Below are 6006 nucleotides of genomic sequence, written 5' to 3'. Positions count from 1 at the left end.
CCTCCGATATATGTATATTATTATTCCCACTTTATAAAATGGAACCAGGGCTCAGAAACCAAGCTTGCATCCCACTACTGGGAGGAGGCAAAGCTGGGCATCTAAAATCAGAGTTCTCCCTCTCAAAAATACTCCCAAGATGCTTCTATCTTGGGGGGGGGGGTGGTATTTAACTTTCCTCCTTTTTAATTTTTTTATATTTCAAGTAAAACTAATAAACATAACTATTATTTGTGTGCAGTTTTGCATATCACAAGGACTGTCAGGGGTTCAATCTCTTTTGACTCTCCCAGCAACCTTATCAAGGTAGAAAACACATCTCCCAGCCCTAGGTCTTCTCTTGAGCTCCCAGTCTAATCCCAGCATTCCAAGAATGCTGTCTCTTTCATTGTTGACCACACCCCTGCCTGCTCACCACTGCCCCTAGTGGGGAGGAGAGGATGAATGAGAAGAGCACAAGGAACATCCGTCCTGGTCTACATGGCTGAAGACTGACCAGGGAGGGCAAGAGGTCACTGCATAGGTCAGAGGCAAGAAAGGATCCCAAGCAAAAGGCCTGCTGGCATTGTGGAGCTGGAAATCCCTGGGAGGGATTCACCACCCCTAAAAACCTGCTGAGGAACCCATGGAGAGCTTGGGTTAACAGCCCTGGGTGCCAGCACAGAGCGAAGAATGCCTGGCCCCCACCCCAGCTGCCTTCAGGTAGACCGGAACAGCACTGCGGTTGGAATATGGCCAGTCAAGGTCAATGTGTGGGCTACCCATGAAGCTAGAGCCAAAATTTGGCAGAGAACTGTCAATAACCCAGAGCCCTAAGCTCATCCTGTGTGTGACGTGAGAGTCACTCCAAATCAGCATGCCGGCACCATCCAGGTGGCCCAGTCATGGGTAGTCTTGCAAAGGAAGTAACGCAGAGACCAGTGAGGCAATCTGTGCTCCAGGTCACTCTCCTGGATGAAAAATCCAGCCACGAACAACTAAAGAGACCCCCTAGGTATGAATCTAAGAGCTTTACAGGGCCTCTCATCAATCCCATGTGCAGAATAAAGGGTCCAAGAGTGTACGAAGCAAGAAATGTAATGAATGAATGAAGAAATACATTTGGATCCTTACCTAGGCTCAAGATACCCCACCTAGATACCATGTTAATCCTAGCCAGTCTCCAGCACTAAGAGGAAAATTGTAGGGAAAGCCTGTGACCCATGTGCCCGTCAAAAGCAATACTGCAAGCAATACAAGTACTTTTCATAGTTACGGACAAGTCCCAGACTACGCTGGTGTTGCCAGCCTCTCTTGTAGCTAAGAATGGCCATGTGGCTCAGTTCTAGCCAATGGGATATGAAGGGAAGTTTACCAGAGGAGGAGGAAGGGATGTTTGAGAATGATTTTCCTCCCTGATAAAGGAAAAGTTTCTCAGCTCAGTCCACTTTCTTCCTTTCTTGTATATGCTTTTCTCAAGATGAGATACCTGGAAATGTGGCAACCATCTTTCATTCACAAGACAAGCAGCTTAAGATAAAGCCAAAAAGCCAAGGGTGGGAGAGCCGAAACAGCTTACGTCCTTTAGATGTCATGGAGCGTTGTAGCTTGGAGCTGCCAGCATCCAGACTGTTCATGTCAGGTAATTACATGTCTTGACTGCTTGAACCATTATGACTGGTTCTTCTGATACTTGCTGCAGGAAAGCATTCCTACCTAAACATAGGCTTAAGCATCAAAGTCCAACTCAAGCATGTGCTAGACACTGATGCCCAACATGCCAAGACCGAAAGAATCTGGAAAAGGAGCTTCTAGTCTAGAATGAGATACATACACAAACATATATGACCCTGTGATGCCTAGTAACTTTTGAAAAAGTGCATAGGTTCAATCAGTTAGCTAAGAGAATTCAATCTTGTTTGGCCAAGTACGACTGCCAACAGACATTCATGGGTGGTAGAAAACATTCATTATGGACCTGCCTCTCATTCACAGAGATCCAAGGACAGATAGGACTACTACAGTCCCTTCTCTCTCAGACCTCCCTTTTTCCCTCCGATTCTCCCCTCCCTGTGTTCCTCAGACTTTCTGCTGCACATCTAGGTTCCACCTGCCCCTTGGTGGTTGCTGTTTATGGGGTGCATTTCTAATTCCATCCTGGTTGGGTAGCAGAGGAGAGTTCTTGTAATTGGCACTTTTTTTTTAAGGTTCTTCTTAGGATTCAACTTGGTTCAAAAAAATTCTTCATAGTAGAAGAGCTGAAACTTTTTTCACTCAATATCAACTTTAACTAGGGCATACAGTCAATAGATTGCTATATTCTAAGTTTCCCTTCTCATCAGGTGGTAAATGGAATAATCAAACAGGCAAAGAGGACAGAACACTATTTCTCACAAAAAATGTCAAGATGACAAAAATACTTGTTGGAAAGGGGATCCAATGTTACAAGACGCAGGAGGCATAGACAAGGGGTACCTTTGTTGGGTTGGAAGAGTCAGGGAAGTATTCACAAAAGAGTAGCTTTTGTGTTGGGACTTCAAGGATGATTAGAAATGTATTAGGATACTTTGGTGTAAATAACAAACTCAACTTGAAGTAGTTTAGGAAAAAGACTTAATTGGAAAGATACTGGGTCTCTTTCACAGCGTAAAAGGAAAGAAAAGGGGAAAGAAGGAGGGGCAAGGAAGTAGCTGGTCTGCAGCACAATGGAGTGGAGAATCTCTCTTTGCTTTGTTTGCCTGTTTCTCTCCAATCTTAAAGCAGAGGAAAAAGTGATGCCGATTTTTTCTCCTCATAGGAAATTTTGAGGAACTCTAGCTGATTCACCTTGGTTCATGTGATCACCTGTCGACCAATCAGCTGTGATAAGAACTGTGGAGTCTTGTGAGAACTTGCCCGTGCCTCCCAGAGACAAACGGGTGAGGCAGTGGAGGAAAAAAGAAGCAGGTGTTTTGGAAGGAATCCTGTTGTCATTTGGAGCTGGCATGTCTTGCGTGTGCGTGCATGTGTGGATGTGTGTGGGTTTGTAGGGTATTGGGCAGATAAATAGAAATGAGCACAGAAGGGACATGAAAGATGATAAGGTGGGTGTACTTGGTGAACAGCCTGCCACGTAGAGGGAATACTACAGAGACATGAGAGTCTATGGTGCATTCTGAGAACTGCAAATAGTTCAGTATCGGTGGAATAAAGTTGGAGAGGGTAACAGAAGCTGAAATCGGAGAGGTGGGTTAAGTCTGATCCAGGAGGATCTTGTAACCCATGGTAAGGCACTAAGACTTCTTCCTTTAGGTAATGAAGAGCTATTGAAGGATTTTGAATAGGGGAGAGAGATAATAACATTGAGTTAGATCATTCTGATAGCTGTGAGAGGGAAGGATCATAGCGCTGTTTACAGATATGTGGTACCCAGCATGAGCAGACTTTAATGGTACAGAAGCTGGTTGTAAGCGGAATGGAAAAGGGACATTAAATTTCATTAGCTCATGTAGCGAGACAGTTATTCTTTTTGCAAAATTCTTTTTTCAGTCTGTTTGATTTAGCCAAGGAGAAATGATCAGTTTGGTGCTGGTATGTCTTTAATACCTCTTTAAGTCTTGATAATCTTTCTCCTTATGAAAGAAAGAGTGGGGCCTCAGAACTTTTGGCAGCCAACAATAGTCAGCTAAGATTAGATAATGTGGTTTTACTTTCATTGTACTATTTTTGTGGTTAACGTTATATTTATGGCAAGTAATACTTGTTTATCATAGATGACAATGAGATAAAAATTGCTTTTCAGTGAAGTTGAGCAAGAGGAGAGCCAATGTAAAGAAAGAAGTACATGATAGTGCAGACAGTACATGGATATGGAATGACTGGTGACAGTGGGACACCGATTACTGAGGTTTGGGATACCCTAGGAAAGAAGAAAAGAAGATTAAATACAAAAGGCCGATAAGAAGGATATTGCAATAGTAGAGGTGAGAGATTTTAAATTCTTGAGATCAGAGAGACTTATCTTATATTTATTTTGTTTTGTCCTCAGGAATAAGCCCTGAGGGCCCCCAGAATGACTGTCTAGTCAGTTCCTTTGTCAACAATCCAAAACATTGTCACATATGGTGAGTTGGATCCTGATATTAATTCATTCTTTCAAACTTCCAATACAAAGTTCTCAAAACTTCCAGTACACCACCTCAAATCCCATTTTGGAAGGTGAGCAGTATAAATGAATTATGTTTTTAAAAACACTTTAAAAGCTCCTACTCACCCTTTAAGTTCCTTTAGCTTAAATGTCACCTCCTCTGAGAAACCTTCCCTGATTTCTCTGTGTACACCCAGTTGCTCCTTGCCCTGAGCTTTCAGTGAACCTTCTTACACATTTAGGCCAAACTTTGCAGAACATTTTCTTTGTGGCCCTCTTCATTAGGCTCTAACCTTCCCAGTGACCCTGTCTTTCTTTTTACCCATAGCTCCAAGGACTGTTCTGGCACAAAAATAAGCAGGAGCTCAACGAACATTTGTACAACAAATGAATCTTGCTGTGGGGACATAACATTAAGGAAGAACATTTAGAACGTCATTACATTCTATTGATTTTAAATTCAATGAAAGTTCAAAGAAGAGAAAAATGAACATGAACTGGAACGTGTATTGAAGGAGTTATGGATGTTAGAAGGCTTGGGTTGGAAACAGAAAATATAAAGATTCTTTAGCATCGCTTCAGCTTCCTAATAACAAGATTTCTCACTCAATAGTGTGTGTGTGTGTGTGTGTGTGTGTGTGTGTGTGTGTGTGTGTAACACTGGAGGGAGGGAAGTAAGGAGCTGGGTCCTTGGGAAGGGTTTCTCTTGCGTCTTCTCCTTGCCTGCCTTCTTGAGAACTACCTTTTGGAATTTGGCTGACATTGTCTACTATCCCTCTTCCCATAATTCCACAGAATGCTTGTCCATAAATATTTGTGGAATGGAAGCATCCTACCATAAAGATAAAACTAAATTCTATATTATTGACTGAAGTTCATTAAGAGTTCATAGAAGGAAGAAGGGTAGGAGCAGTGAGATCTTATTGAAGGATTTCTAGCAGATACAGGCTGGAGTCAGGCTATAGAACCATAAAGACATTGACTCTCCCACTCTGATACCCTCCATTATTTTTCTATATTGCCAGTTACGACGACTTCAGCAAAAACTTTAAACCAGCAAAAACTACACTGACAATAGAGTAGCCACCAGCCACGTGTGGCTATATTTGTATATTATATTCAGTGGTACTAACCACATTTCACATGTCCAATAGCCACATGTGCATGGTGGCTTCCATATCAAATAGCTCAGATAAAGAACATTTCCATTAACATAGAATGTTTGATGGGACAGTGCAGATCTAAGGAGTAAATCCCCTCTAGGTTGCTGAAGGTGGGAGCTTGAGGGCAAGACACACCAACTTATAACTGTATTTTACAGGCTTTTCTGTTCCTCTACACTATTACACCGTTAGCTACTAACACTCTAAGATTTAACTAACATTTCCTCCATTGATGGTTTCCAAACTCTCTGAATGCCCGCTGCACATATGTTTCATTTTGCTTTTTACAAATCAGTGGTTTTTAGTATATTCACAAAGTTGTGCACTCATAACCACTATTTAAATTCAGAACATTTTCATCAACCCAAAAGGAAACCCCATATCCACTCAGCAGTTGTTCTCCATTTCTCCTTCCCCTGACTTCTTGGCAACCACAGATCTGCTTTCAGTCTCTACAGATTTGCTTACTCTGGATGTTTCATCTAAATGGAAACATTCAGTATGTGGTCCTTTGTGTCTGGCTTCTCTCACTAAGCATAATGTTTCCCAGGTTCATCCATTTTGTAACATGTATCAGTCTTCATTCCTTTTTATGGCTGAATAATATTCCATTGTATGGATGTACCACATTTTGTTTACCTATTCATCAGTTAGTGGAATTTGTGTTGTTTCAAGTTCATAGCTGTTATAAATAATGTTGCTAAGAATATTCATGTTCAAGTTTCTATCGGGGCATAT

At 41.8% G+C, this 6006-nt stretch overlaps 1 long non-coding RNA gene across 1 annotated transcript; it reads left to right on the top strand.

Annotated features, from left to right (window-relative positions):
- The first annotated feature begins 435 nt into the window (after nucleotides 1–435).
- LOC309866854 lies at nucleotides 436–4648 on the top strand. Its single transcript, XR_014312833.1, has 5 exons — nucleotides 436–702; nucleotides 1460–1621; nucleotides 2777–2897; nucleotides 4007–4082; nucleotides 4434–4648. It is a non-coding gene; the product is annotated as an uncharacterized lncRNA (long non-coding RNA).
- The last annotated feature ends 1358 nt before the right edge of the window (nucleotides 4649–6006 follow it).

The sequence above is a fragment of the Mustela nivalis genome (assembly GCF_964662115.1).
Source record: "Mustela nivalis genome assembly, chromosome: 6".
Classification (NCBI taxonomy): Eukaryota; Metazoa; Chordata; class Mammalia; order Carnivora; family Mustelidae; genus Mustela; species Mustela nivalis.
This window is presented reverse-complemented; position numbering and strand designations above follow the sequence as displayed.